Source organism: Anser brachyrhynchus (genome assembly GCF_964034855.1).
Source record: "Anser brachyrhynchus genome assembly, chromosome: 7".
In the NCBI taxonomy this organism is placed as follows: Eukaryota; Metazoa; Chordata; class Aves; order Anseriformes; family Anatidae; genus Anser; species Anser brachyrhynchus.
Genome location: NC_137701.1, coordinates 35,715,344 through 35,730,696, shown reverse-complemented (window position 1 = coordinate 35,730,696; position 15,353 = coordinate 35,715,344).

Here is a 15,353-nt window from a genome sequence, read left to right as displayed (position 1 = left end):
GGAAAAGGAACTTTTGGATGGGTCTGGAGGGGTGTCTGCAGGTAGCCTGGCCATCGGGGTGTGCCTGCAAGGAGCAGCTCCCTGCTGCCCACAGCCACCCGTGATCCCCCGTCATGTCCTCTGGGCTCCTCCCTGCCACATCCCAAGTAATTGCCATTCCCGCAGCGGTGCCCTCACCTTTTCACTTGCCCTCCTTATCTACCGCAATGTTTCTGCTCTCTGCTCCCTTTCTACCCTGGAGGCTTGCAACTGTTTCTTGTAATAATTTTTTTTTATATACCGTTTCTATCTCTCGCCTCCATCCAGCCGGTGCCATTGTAGGCAGTTTCCATGTGTCACTGCTTCTTTCAAGCATCATATTCTCACGCAAGATAGCGAAACATCCGTCTCAGCCTGGCCACTCTCCCCTTTGTGCAGGCTTTATATTGCAAGTTATTTAAACTCTCAGCTATTTTCCTGATTAAATAAAACCAGGACCAGTTACTTTAAAGGTAGCAGGGCTTTATTAGAAAGCTACATTGCCGCCTTGTTATTTTGATCCCCATTCACCTCTCATCTTCCCACAGACAAAGGGCCCTGAGTTTCTTTATAGATGTGTGTATTCACTCTTTTATTGGGCAGGAATCCTTTTTGTGATCTCTGCTATGAAATGATAGTGTTCGGCAGGTCATATTCAGTGGTTTACTTGGTTTTGATTTTGTCTCTTCTCTGACAAAACCATGGTGAGGTTAATGGTGAGAAAAGGAGGAGTAGGTAAAGGACTTTGGGATCTGGTGCCAATTTCAGTGTCAGGAGCTCACCTCCTTGTCAGGCTACAGCCGCTATCTTCTCCACTGTATCCATGTCCAGGCTCTGGGGGACACATTTCAGAGTAGGATACACGAGGATGGGTATGAGACATGAAAATGTGGAGAGAATGGAAACCTGTGGAAGTGTAGAAATGCAGCACCTTGCTCTGGTTAATGGGCTCGAAGTGTGCAGGGCAGAGCCAGAGGAGGGGACGCGGTGCTGCTGCTTCCTGGTGGTGGGATGGCTCCTGGAGCGACACGGGGCTGGTGCTGCAGCCTCCAGGCATGGAAACGTGAAATTCATCCATCTTTGTGCTTTCCAGAGGCAAACATCTGCACCGCCGAGGGTGAGTAACAATGTGGGAACACGCAAAAATCATCAGAGGAACCGGGCATTTTTCTGTTTTATTTTATTGCTATTTTAGCCTGCAGACAGCATGCCCTGCTCTGACAGCCTGCTGCACTCACTGTCTGCCACAGGCAATGCCTCATCCAGACCAGGGCTGCACCAGCACCCAGGTGCGAGCTCCAAAAGGACATTACTCTTTTGGTGGTGCCTCCAAGTCCAAGCTGAAAGAAGTGAGCCAGTTGTGATGATGGAGCCCAGTTGTTATCCAGGCCAGCAGCATGGTCCAGGCATGACCATCCTCTTCCACCACATTGTTTTCTGGTGGCTTAGAGCAGAGGGTTTTTTTGGGGGGAGGGATAGTTCTCACCTCCTCCTCCCACTGTCACAGCCTCCTGAAAGCTTTCTGGAAAGTGCCATTGGAGCACTTCATTTTGGCAGCCTTCTTTGCCTGAAAGGAAGGTCTGAACATGATGCCCGAGGTTACAAATACACATCAGCACAGACCTGTGGGTGCTTCTCCCTTGCCCTGAGTTGGAAAACTTGTTCTTAAAACTCCTCCTCCCCAGCAGAAATAAATCAAACAGAAGGGCCTGAACACGCGCTGAGGGAAGAACACCTCATAACAGAGCCAACAAAATATATCCACAGATCCCCTCCGTGCACGCTGCTGCTGAAAGCAGCCCCACGAACGCCGCGGCGCTGAAGCCCTGGGGTGCGGGCTCGCTGCAGGCCGCAGCACAACAGCCTCCTCCAACGTCAGTGACCTTTAGGCTAGCCAGAAAACAAGAATTTCATTTTGTGAAACATTCGGGTTTGTTCCACTGGGATTTAATTGCCTTTTGTTTTGCTTTTGTGCAAAAATGAAAGCTCTCAGCAGAAAGAAATACGCTGCAGATAAGTGTATAAACCAGGGACTGAGACGCTCACTGGGGAGGCGAGAACCTTGGCATCAAATATTTGATTTATTCCAGGAACTGGGCTCCTGTTAATCATCTATTTGTTGGTTCATTGGCCTACTCATATTTTGGGATGAATGTACCTCTTTGTCATGTCAGAAATGGAATGTTAATAGGAATGTGCTGTTAATTTGGAGGATGCTTGTACCCGCTGAAAAGAAATAAATGACGCTGTAATTAATGTTGAAAAATAAGTCACTCAAAAACCTTGAAGCATTTACAGAATGCAGAAATGCAATGTAAATTTTCTCGCTTGATATAGTCCTAGACGGTCTGGTGAGTCATCACGGCTACCTGTAGGCAGAGACGAAGCAGATTTGGAGAAACCTGCAGCCACTTCTCATGGGCTGCAGCATCAGCAGGGCTCGCGACGAACCTCCTGGCTGCCAGCTAGTCCTCAACAGGATGAAGGGCCAACCTGGCGTTAGTTTGGGCCCCCCAAAATGCAGACATCAAGCCTTTCCCCAGCACTTCCTTAAAAGCTGTATCCACAGTACACAGAGGCTTTAAAAACAGCTGAATATAAAACTTTGGAGCCACCTTTTTCCAGATGAAGGTTTTGCAACACAGGAGCAAGGCAAAAAAAAAAAAAGTTCAGAAGATAATTTCTTTAGTTTTTTTAACTCAATGTCATTTGTTGTGAGTTGCCTCAAGGATTTTCTTGCTCCAGAGCAAGGCAGAGCGATCTTTGGCAATCCTTCAAATCCAGGGGCTCGCCTCCGTTTCAGGGCCTTGCAGCTGAGGTCGGTGCCACAAGGCCAGAGCAGCCCTCTGGCACGCAGGGAGATGCAGCTGCGCCATCCGAGCACTTGCGGAGCTGCTGGGCATAGCAGGAGCATGATAATGCCACGAAACCCCCTGATAAAAACACGCCTTTATCCTCCCTTCGACTGCCTGTGTTTAAGCTGGATGCTCCAGGTTTACTGAGGGAGGTAGCTTGTCAGATGCTCCAGTAGTGACTGCTTAATTTTGCTAAAGTTAATGGAGAGTGCCGTAAGTGCACGTGGCCTTCTGCGACTTCCCAGCTTTCGTGATGAAGTAGGAGACTGCGGCGCGACACTTACGGGTATTGATTATTTAAACTAATGGACTGCGACCGATCAAAGCTATTACCGCAGCCAGGGGATGCTGCCTTGTTTGTTCTTTTATAACCTCGATGGAAAATGTTTCGCAAAGTGCGGGGTGAGGGTACAGGGTTGGGGCAGCGAGCACTGGCCCCAGGGTGCTCCCCATCCAGATGCCTTGAGAGCAAAGCTGCTCTGTTCATCCTCCAGCTGCTGGCCTAAAGTGGTCTGAAGTAGGTGTTTCGGGGTAATTTCACGTTCAGCTGCAAGTGGATAGTTAATGCTGAAGGCAAAGCTGATTGGACTTACTGTGATACTTTTATTCGGGGGGGGGGGGGGGGGGGGGGGAGGTCATTACTGGGACACAACAAGTCCAGCCTTCAAATTACTTGCTTTCCTTAGGCATTTTTACCCTGCCATTACAATAAATAACATGAATCAGAAATATGGCAAAGAAAAGTATTCAGGCAGAATTCAGCTTCTTTTGTACGTCCTGGAGGGCGATGGGAAAGGTGTGAAGCTCTGAAGTTCTTCTGTCTCCCTCAACCCAGGCCAAAGACAGGCCAGTGCCTTGGCCAGCTGTGTGCAGCTGTCAAGAGCCATAAAAACCCTGCTGCTTCACAGAGGTGACGATGCTGTCCCCATTCAGGCTTCCAGAAGGAGCTTTGTGCTGTTCCATCTCCCTGTTTCCAGAGGACACACTCAGTGAGTGCCAGCCAGCATGTGCTAGGAACACAGATCCTGTCAAGAGCCTCTGGGGTTTATTGTGAAATTAGGGTTTGGGTTGATGAAGGCAACAGTGCTGAGGCAACCAGCTTGAATTGTATAGCCACTGACTTGGTGATGTGAGACATTTTGATTGTGCGCTGAGAATGATAGAGCATTATCATGGTGCAGAATACCTGGATTTAAAGCTGCCCAGCTCAAAGCATAGGTGCAAAAAACGGAAGCTTCAAAATAAAGACCAGGTGCTTTTCAGAAAGATTAATTTTCTAGCTAAAAAAAAATAAATAAAAAATTATTTAGAGACTTGGAATGGTAAACCGAACGGTTGGAATAGCAAACTGAACGGGCTGCTTGGTGCCAAGCTGGTGGCTCTGAAGATGTGTTTGGCATTCAAGTACTTCTGCAACGCTACACTGGGTTCCTGAGAGCAAGGGAGAAACCCCCACAGGCTGGAGCTGCAGAGCAGGCAGAGGCAGGCAGCAGAAAGGGACGGCTAGGCAGCCGGGAGTTTATACAGGCAGAACACTAGCCCTCATCTGCCAGAGAAGCCCTGTGCTAAAGGCACAGGTTACTGAGGAAAATGTGTCAGAACTTTTGAATCTGGAAAAAAATAAATAAATAAATTTAAGTAAGCAGTTGCAATCTACAGCCTGTGTTGGTGTCTTGCAAATGTTACGGATCTTTGTGTTTTCTTGAGCAGATACTTTTAATGACCACCAAGCACAAACACCAATTTTCTGTGTTCAAAGACCCCAGTGACTCACAGGTTTCAAAGCTCATTTAGAAATCACACATCCAAAACCAGGTATCTCCATCACTTATTCCATCACTTACCTGCCTTACGCTAGCTTGATGCACAAAGCTTGTTTTTAGGATCAGAAGCATGAACACATCTGGCCACTTTGTCCCCCCACACTGGCGGCATCAGGAGAGGCCCAGGCACTCCTGTCACATCCCTGGGGCCACGCAGGTTTGCTGCTACCTCTCCCCCATGCTCAGCCCACCACACGTCCACCCACCGACTCAGCCGCAAGCAGGGCTCACATCCACCCCTCAGCAAGGCCAGCACTGCTCCGTGGCTGGATCCCACCACGGGCAGGGGCATTCCCCACGGGATACCCAGAGCGGATAACCCATTTAAATGTAGTCCGACATGAGCAGGAGAAGGGAAATCCCCAGCACAGCACAGCTGGCTCCATCTCCAGCCCATGCCTGCCAATATTGGTGGATCCGAGGGTACCCACCTCTCTGCTGCTGCCTCTCTAGAGGGACACAGGCATCCCACAGGGCTCATGACAGCACCCTGAGGACACTCAGCTGTCCGCAGGCACCTTGAGCATCCCGTGAGAGGGGTGAGGCCACCACACAGCCTTCCTCGCCATCTCCCTGGTAGGCGCAGAAGATGTGACGTGTCCCCAAGGGAGCTGATGTGGCGAAAAGCCACAACTGAAGCTCATTTCACTTCAATAAAACAAGGACGGATCAAAAAATGATCTTTGCGATGTTTTGGCCGTTCTTGTAGGTGGGGAGTCTGGTTTCCCATTAGCAGGGCAATGCTGACCTCTGCTGCTTGCAAGTAAAATGACGAAAAACCACCTGCAAAACCACCAGCTTGGCCAGGCGGCTCTGAGTGAGCTCAGGTGCAGTACGGATTTCCTGTCTGCTGTCCTGTGTGAGCTCAGGCTGTGTCCCTGTGCATGTTCTGTGCTATGGAAATGAAGTGTGTGGTGATAAAACCACGCTGGGGACACCTCCAGCATAGAAGCGGGTTGGGATATGAAAGAATAAGTCATTTTTGAGAGCTGAAGACAATTTGAGACAGCGCAAGGTGACAAGCAAGGGATTGCTCTGCTGCAGGAAAAGAGCTGGGTCTGTGGTGCCACAGGAAGACAAGCAGGTGGAAAAGGCAAATGCAGTCCTAAATGGCATCAGTCAGTAGGTGTACTTCCATGGAGGCGGGGGAGCAATGCAGTCAGTTTGATGCCATTTGGGGTCTACGTTTAACTGAGTTACATTATTTTCCTGCAGATGCTGAGACACTGATGTGCTGCTCCGGAGGGGTCAGGTTTGCTGCCCCAAGCACCGTGTGGGTGTCCAGGGCCAAATCACCCCCCAGAAACCATTCCCAGAACCACTCCATAAGGTTTCTCACACAAATTATTTCTACTGCAGCCAGAAGCAGCTCTGCAGCCGCCCAGACACACACCTCCCCCAGGGACACAAAAATCCATCCCACAGCCCCCATCTAATTTTGAACAGCTAGAAAATAAGGGAGCAAGATGGGGTAGAAGCTCCTCCTGCTTCTGTCCCAATTCAGAGCCACCACATTTGGAGGAGGAAGAGAGGAGCAAATGGTTCAGAGGAGGTGACTCTGGAGCAACTGCTTTACAGAGCGAAATCCTTTTGAGCTCTTCTGCATCCACCGTATGCCAATTGCAGCTACAATGAGGACATTTTGCTAGAAAAACTCCTTGCATTCATATACAACACAGAAAACCTTCTACTTGCTACCAGCTGGTGTACAGGCAACACCGAAGAGGAGCAAGGTGCTTGTCGTTCCCAAGCCAGGCAGCAAGTAGAAAGAAAGCTCATGTGCCACTGCATCGTGCTGGGGAGGTTTGGGCCATCAGTTGTGCCTTCTGGTGTCTCCGTAAGGTGTATTAGTCCTGCTGCTAACCTGCAGCTGGGCAAGCAGAGACACAGAGGAGTGATGTGTCTGAAACGTATCAGGGAAAGGGGACAGGCAGGGACACAAGTGGCTGCTGACTCCTCAGCACACGCACAAACCCAACAGCCCTCCAGCCCGAGTAAATGCTGCCTGAAGGATACGCCGTGTAACCCTCTGCCACTCCTAATGAGAGGGAGAATTATGTCTGTTTGTGGTCAAGGTGGTCTATCCTGGGATGTGTATTTCTTAGTCATTGTCACAAGGGCTAATTTATCTTTGGTAATTAGTTTCTGTGCCTTGGAGCAGTGAAGCGCAAATAGGCATTTAACATTGATCTATTGCAGCACTTCCCTGGGTAAATAGATGGCTTGGATGCTGATGCATCAGTGTCTTTTATGATCTGAGGACTCACTCAGGCATTAGCCCTGCCACAAGCCAAGAAGCATGTTTAAGCTTTTAAAACCAATCTCATCTTCTCCATCTTACGTGTGCTCTGGAAGCAACAGCAGTGTTTCCCTCCTCCTGCTCCAAGGCAGAAGCCCAAAGCACTCCCTGAGGGGAGATCATATTGACAAGAAATGCAGAAGCTGAGGGGCTAGGGCAATCAGAAATGCCATTTGCACTTTCATACTTCACAGTTGTTTAGGTTCAGGTTTCAGAGTTGCCACACAACCTGCATGGCCAGCTCAGGACAACAGTTTGCCCTAGTCAACCTGTTGCCAGTTTTCTAGAAATTATATGTGACTGTACCTGTTTTCAGACGGAACAATGTAATGCTACGGATCTATGAGGAAAGATCTGTAACAAATCTAAGTCAGGAGTATGGCTATGGGACTGTGGACTGAAAAAGTTGATCCAGGATCCAACAGGCTAGCCTTGGAAACCCTAAACGAAGAGGTATAACAACAGGGGATAGGGATCACTTGAGAAAGAAAGCAGCTGATTTTGAAGGTTTTGGTATCAGAACGCATCACCAATTCATGCAGCTGCAGCAATGGCCCCTAATGGAGCATCTGCTCCAAACCAAGCTTGTTGATGCGACCACCAGGGACAGAAAGATGGGGTACGCTGCTGTTCCCCAGCATCCACAACAGATGCAGACATACAAGGTCTGGCAAAAATGAGCAAGGAGAATGTAATTCTCTTAGAAACAAAGCTGTGTTAAGATATTTATTGAAAAGAATAGATGCTAACCTACATGGAACAGAAGCAGAAATAAGAAAAAATAAAATAATTATTATACATTAAGTGAGGTGGGCTATAAAATACCCTTTAATACAGAAATAAGTTATAGACACTAAAATCTGTTATAGCTCGTATAGCTTTTTACTTAATTAAATATGCCATTATTATTTGGTAGGAAGGTGCTTTATTCTACAGTACCCAATTATTTCCTTGAAAAAGCTGCATGTTCGTCTTTATAACTGTGAAATTAAAAACAGGCCATAAAGTCTCACTTTGATTGAGAGGCTCTTCCAGAATACGGTAAGAAATAGTAGTTCAGTGCCTATCACCTGGACACACTGGCTCTTCTGCAACCATATTTAATGAAGTGCAATTTAGAAACTATTCTTTCCTGCCACAGGGGCTGAGAAGTATTATCTGCTTGCGGTGCTCAAAAATGATCCCAATTCACAGTTTGAGGTATGAAACCAGGCTGCACAAATACAAAGTGACTAATTTTATCATGACTCCAGAAATGAGTAGTAGCTGGAAAGTAATTTCTCCCCAGCCATTAACTCTATTGTCCTCATGTCCTCATTAATTATTTTTTCTTTTGCTGGTTAGATTGGAGATGGAGAAGACTGATAGTTGCCTTTCATGATTATATTACTGAATTGTTTTTAGCAGAAGACAAGTTGCAGTGGCCAACATTTAAAATTTGGGTATTTCAGTTTATAAACTTCAGTCCTAATTTTTGGGCACATTTTCTTTTCCAAGACTGCAAAATACTCACCAGCATCTGTGAAAATCTGATCACTAGTACAAGTCCTTAAAATAGCAGTAGGAGTTAGGTGGCTAATTTGGGAGCCCTCATCTGGAGATGTTCTCCCAGTTTTAGCTACCAGTTCTAATGGCAGTGACCAGTAGCTTGCAGTTTTATAAAGGAATCGATGCATCACAAGTATATGATTTTTAAAGTCTTCTCATCAATCCTTCTGCCTTTCTTCCTCCCTCTGGATTTGTTTTAGCCTGAGACTGCTTCATTTGAATTTTCACACTTTTCTCCCCCCTCTCTAGCACTTTCTTTCTCTAGATCTCCAAAGCACAGCAAAAATTTTAAAAAACAAACAAACAAACAAAAAAAAAACCTTTGCCGTTGGACTTCCAAGTTTATGTGGTAGAAAGACAGACACAATTAAATAAACCAGTTGAGAGTCTGGTAACTGACGAATAAAACATGCTTCCATAAAAGAATCTGCCTAAGTGCAAAGTATCATTAGAATGCATCTTGGCTGGAAAAGGGCTTCTTTCCTCAGTCAAAATCTCTCAGAGCCAGAAGAGCACTTGCAGACCGCTGTTACTGAAATAACCACCAAGGTGTTCTGTTCAGAAAGCAGCTATCCACCTCAAAAATACAGGTTATCAAATGAAAGTCTATTTCCAAGTGTGTCAAACATGGAATTTTCTCAGCTGTAAATTCAAACGGAAACACAGGTCTAGGAGCCTTATTATCATTTGAGGAGTTATTAGAGAACAGAAATCATCAAGAGACAGCACAATAGCATGTCTGGTTGAAAAGTACAAACCTTTTTTTTTTTTTTTTTGACAAGTAAAATATCAAAATAAATCCACTTCGGGCACATTCACATCCGTTTTCATCAGCATTCTCGCAGGACTTTTATTGGCACAAATGATCACAGGAAGCAAACTTCACGCTGAAAGTGCTCTACCCACCTCTGAAGAGTAAGTTCATTAGGAAAGATTAATTGGGTGAAGGCATTATCTCCTCTGAGAGGTCTTTTTCATGTTGGCACTTAATAATGTTCACTCTATTCAAGCTGACTCTGGAGTGCAACTTTCCACTGTCACTCTGAATAGGCAAAACACCACACTTCTGTGTCAACTATTTTTATTTCCATTGTAAAGAAATAACCATCCTTTACTCAAAGAAAGAGACATGCCGCAGCAGAGGACAGAAAATGAGGTGCCAGAGGTTCAAAGGACACATTATATCTGCTGACATGACCTGCTCAGGGAACTTATCTCCGAGCATCTCAACTCAGACGCACAGGTTGGGCTTCTGAGGCCACCTTCTGCCATTAACAAAGAGCCTCAGTCACTTTTTGGGCATCACAAAGGGCCTCTGCACATTCATCTCTGAATAATAGCCTGGAGGAGAGATGCACGAAATCACGGTTTTTTTTTAAGCATCTAAAAGCATTGTCTCCTGTTGACTTCATCTGACACCATCTGCACTTAGGGCTGAGAAGATTTAGAGCTTTTGCATTTGTTGTTAAAGGAAAAAGAAAAGAAACTTTGCAACTCTTTAGAAAAGGATGACTTTGAAGCTGGTGCTGTGTTTCTGAGCCTGGTCGACTTTGCTGGGGTTTTACTCCTTTTTAAATGAATGACATTGCCAAGTGCTTATTTTATATTTGTCCAAGCATTTTAAGCAGGACAGGTCTTCTGCACTGTGATCACAGCATCACCTAAGATTCTGTAGATATTGCAATTTCCTTCTGTTTCAGGTAGGATTTAACTGACATGAGAAATGTTGTAGGAATAAAATAAAAATTTAAAGAACTCAGGCTTTTCTATTGCTACTTAGCAGGCTGCACTTTATAAGGCTTTTCTAATCTATATGATTATAACAGGAGAAATGTCCATCATTAAGGTTTTTGAACTGTTTGGATTCTAAATCTCCTTTTTCTATGTTTTAGAACTTGCCCCAAATTTTCATTGCTCAAGCTGAAATTTCTCAACCTTTCTTTCATCACGACTGTATATTTCTCTGGAATGCTTGAAAATAAAGGGCATAAACGGGATGGCTTTACATTTATTCTTTTACCTGCAAATAAAACACAAATACTTGGGAAAACATTTACTCTGATGGAAAAAAATCAAAAGAAGCAATGGTTCTCACTGAGGGAAAGGACTTTTCCTTGTTCTGCAGGAAGCTGAAGTTGAGTAACAGGGTTGTAGAAACCGTTGCAGAGGAAGCAAATGCAAAATTTATTTTGTTTTGTTTTTTACCCTGGATGAGGAAGGCAGTGACCATGGAGAGGCACTTGAAATGGGTTTATCTCTTGCCCATCTTTGCAAAATGTGTGAAGACAAATTAGGCAAATGAATGGGGAAAGGCAGTATGGAAGTATGATTGCCTGGAGGCAACCTCCTGTGCAGGAGGTCCCCAGGCAGTGCGTTGCATATAGGCAGGGGAGAGCGGGGGCAGGAGGAGAAAGATGTCATAAAGAAAAGACTGTTTTCTATATTCCCTATTTATTTCTTTCTATCCCTGTCCCAGACAGGATTCTGGTCAAGGTGGGTTTTTTTCTCTGAGCCTGAGTGAGTTCCATATATTCTTAAACTTTCAGGGACCATGGTGGTATATATATGTGAACATGACTTCAGTACTGGTACGAATGCTAATGATGTTCAAAACCAACTAGTTACTGGGTGTTGGAGGTGGCAGATTTATTTAAATTCCCACAAGTGTGGGGAATGTATTTGCCGAGGGGTGGCTGCTCCTCTACATATGCTGGGACCTGCAATATTGCTCACCCATACAGAGGAGGAAGCAAGAGGTTTGCTCTCCCATTAATACCCTGACATGGCTTGGTATTATAGGTTATATTAATGTCCTTACTTAACATTTCAAAAGCATCAGTGATATTAATAAACATTAAGCACTGGCTCTGGAATAATTTATACAAAGTGCAGTGAAGTCACGCTCTGGCAGTGCTTGTTGTTTTAAGGCATTTGTAATGGGGTGACATGTTCCTCGTAAAGTACCCAGACAAGCGCAGGTCATTTGTTTTGTGTCACCTTATGCTCTGAAGCAAAAAATCTGCATTAACTTTTGGCAGGAGCGGGTATTGAGTCGTGCTGGGAGGCTGGCCGCGACCCTGCGTCCCCTGAGCGCAGGAGGGATGGTCGCCTTCATTTGGATGCCTTGAGACAAGGCCGTGGAGGGGGGGATGCTCTGCTGGAGAAGGGATTTCGGAAGGATGAGACCTTGGAGGGAAGCCTTAAGAACTGAGAAAGTTCAGGAAGGACATCTAGGCTGAAATCTATATTCTTGTCATTGCTGTTTTTAAGCATGTAGAAAAACAAGTCCCATCACATGGGGGAAAGTTTGGGTGAATAAGTTTTAGACTGAAGGTTATTGACAGCTGAGTTGTTTGATTCTCCAGTGTTAACTATTTTTGCCTTCAGTCACAGGGATTTCTTTCCCTCATAAAATTCATAACCAGTATCTAAAATCAGAGAACAACCTGTAGTTGGTACTAAATAATGAAGGTTTTTCAGTTAAACGTATTAAATCTGTAGAAGTTTTTTGAGTTTCCTCAAATACCTTCCCCTTTTCCCAAGTAACAAGTGACATGATCTGCACAAGCACAACAAACCAAAGTCAACATTTATCTGTATGAAAACATCTACAAATCAAGTTTTCTCAGACCGTTTGTTCAGCACTAAAAGCGTATTAGCCCTTTTCCCAGAAATAATGAAATCAAAACATTTACCCTCTGGATGATTTAGGCACCTTATAAAGTAAAACTACTCTGAGCTGGGAAAGCATTGCAAAGCATTCATGAAAGCAAAGGGCTTGGTCTTGTCCAAGTGAAGTCCGTGGCAAAGTGCCCATCGAGTTAAAGCCTACAGAAAACAGCCGCGGGAGCAATGAACTCTAATCTTCTTTAGTCCGTAGTATCAGCTGTTTACAGACACATATGGAGTGATTAATACAATGCTAGAAAATGTTAACAAAGCAGTGGGGACTTAGAGATAGCTCTGAAAATTTCCTTATCATGTTTCTAAATAACCAGAGTTATCATTCTTATAATGTATGACAAAACATATGTTTTCTCTCCAAACTTGCTGGCAGGTCTAACCAAAAGCGTCATCAGACTATTGGGAACTGACTGGTGGAAATGAAGCTCCTGTTCTGCTCTTCCTGGCTCCTCCTCAGGGATGGAAGCCCCAGTAGGATCCGGCCATCTCACCTGTTCTACAAACCCAAGATCTTCCCAGTTGTAGCTTGTGCTCTCTTGCACTCTTCAAACATTTTTTTTTTATCTTTTTCCTCTCCTCTCCTCTCTTCTCTCCTCTTCACCTACCAAGAGCTCGCCAGGCTTAGTATTTCTGAGGAAGCGATTATAAATCCTTCATGGTTTCAGGACTGCTGGCAGGCTCATTTCTGGGCATAAGCATGCCCTTAGTGTTCCTGGGGTTTCCTATGTACAACCTGGTGGGAGCTGCTCTACCACATCTAGATCCTGCCTCAGCTTTCTTCTCCCAGGGTGGCTCCGGATCTAGCATCCAGAGCCTGAAATCTGCAGGGCTAAGCCTGGTGTCTCAGTAAGCACTAGTAACACAGACACTGTGTGGTTTGTGGCAATTTGAGATCCTACCTTACAGCCGTGCATTTATTCGATGCATTTATTCATGAAGAATACACGGGGTACACAAATATGTTCTTTTTTTCCTGATACAAACCTCAGCAGATTTCTGTGGGCAAAGATTGAAGGAAAAAAAGTTCAGCATCTGTATTTTTGTTTTGTTTCCTGATTGAGGTTAGCTTTAATCTTTTCAATACATGCTCCAGTATTTTACTGAGTTTGTCAGTTCATTGGTGAGCTATTACATTTTCCAGTTCCCACACTATAGTCATCCCCAGTAATGTTCACGTGTAGAGAAGTCTTAATGTGCCTTACAAAGGCAAAAGCTTTAGCCCTCAAGACTGAATACAGGCTAAGTAAAAAGCCAACTAACTACCCTTCATTGATAGTATAAAATAACTGTTTTCTCTCTTACTCCTGTACCATGCAAGGCGAGTAATGCTATACCATTGAAATAGATGTACTACGAACTTGAAATAATAAAATCTGCAACTGTTCTACTTAGAAATAATGCAGTCTGGGCTTTGTAGGCATTCCTTCCACCCCAGAGCACTCACAGCAGCTTACTGCGTGGCTATCCACGAGCTTGTTCCAACCACAGCTGGGACAAGCTGTACCACTGATGGAGCAGGCACAGACCTGAGGAGGTGCTGACCCAGCAGGGCGAGCGGAGCTAAGGCAGAGCGGTGTTATCCTGCCCGCCTGCTTGGCTCTGTTCCTCCAGCTCAGCATCTCAGGCGTTTTCAGAGCCAGATCCGATCCGCCGGCTGCTGCAGCCCTCTCGTGGTCACCTCAAAGACCGACCTTCTGCGTGGGAGGATGGCATGTCTCAAACAGCACAAGAAATAGTTAATAAATAACATATTAAAGCAAGAATAAATATATAAATAAATGGAATAGACACTTAGGACAGTATTTACTCCAGGTGTACAAGCAGACACGCTGTTAAATGACTTGCTGTTCAAGAATCAAGAGAAAAATTACAGCTAAAGCATTAGGCAGCAGCGTTTTAATGGGGTGCCCTGTTTCATCTCCTTGGGCTGGCACTGAACAGCCTGCTTTGAAGTGCTCATTTTCTTTGAGCATTTGTGCATTGATTTACAAAGACATGAGTAAAATTTCATCTCACCGATTTTTCTGAGCATCTGCTTACTGGAAATGCACCTGTCTGCTCGGGAAACTGCATGGAGGAATGAAAGCCTAAGTGCTGTTGGGCTGGGGAAAAACTGGGGGAACGTAGCAGGTAGGTGGTTCTTTGGAACTTGGAAAGCCTGCCTGATATTTGGTATAAATTTACCAGAGAGAAACAGAGACATTACAAACACCTGGAAATAAACCATGGGAATTAACAGTGGAAGGAGGACATAGACAGGAGCGTTGCTGACAGCCTGTCCGCCAGGCCAGCCATCTACTCCCTGCCCGGTGCTGTGAGCAAGCAAAGGAGGCAACTGTAGAATAAGAATGATGTGGATCAAAATGGAAAGCTTGTGCATAGGTACCGGGTACTCCAGAGGAGGCTGTCCAGTTTGGATTGATATTTCTTAGGCTGACAACAAAGAAAAAGCCAAATCAATAGTACTTACAGATGAGGGTGCCTCGGTCCTTCCAGAGATTATGTTATGCTACCATTTTTCTACTGCTTTACACTTTGATCCTTTTGGCTTTTTTCCCCCCATACAGTAGTTTCAGAGGAAAAGTCTCTGAAAAGCATGGGCCCGCACTTTCCAGCTTAAGCATGAAAAATCAGTTTATGGAGATGAGCTCTGCACCTGCAGGTATCTCCCATCTGAGGTGGTGCTTCCTGCACTGACAGATATTTGCAAAGGGGCCGGCAGGACCGTGGGCCCCTTCTGCCCTTGTGCCTAGCCCAAAGTCTGCCCAGCACCATGGCCCAAAATGCAGAGTGAGGTCTCCCTTTCCATCCAGCTGCCGTGGCAGCACCTCCTTCAGCCCTCTGAAAGTCTCAGAACCATGCAGAAGTAGTCTCAACTTACCTGCATGACCATCTGAAGCCCATGCATTGTATTTAAGTAATGTAGGTGCTGTGCTGCAGTCATCCTTATGGGCAGGCTCAGGGCAGGGGCCAGGCTGTGGAAACACGAGGGTGAGCTGCAGCTCAGCTCGGCTCTTCCACATCCTCAGGGTCACCTTTCTCACTTACAGAAGCACTTGGTGTTTCCATAAAATGGTACTTTGCATTTTTCCATTTTTTAACTAAACAACCTCTTCTCTCTTCATT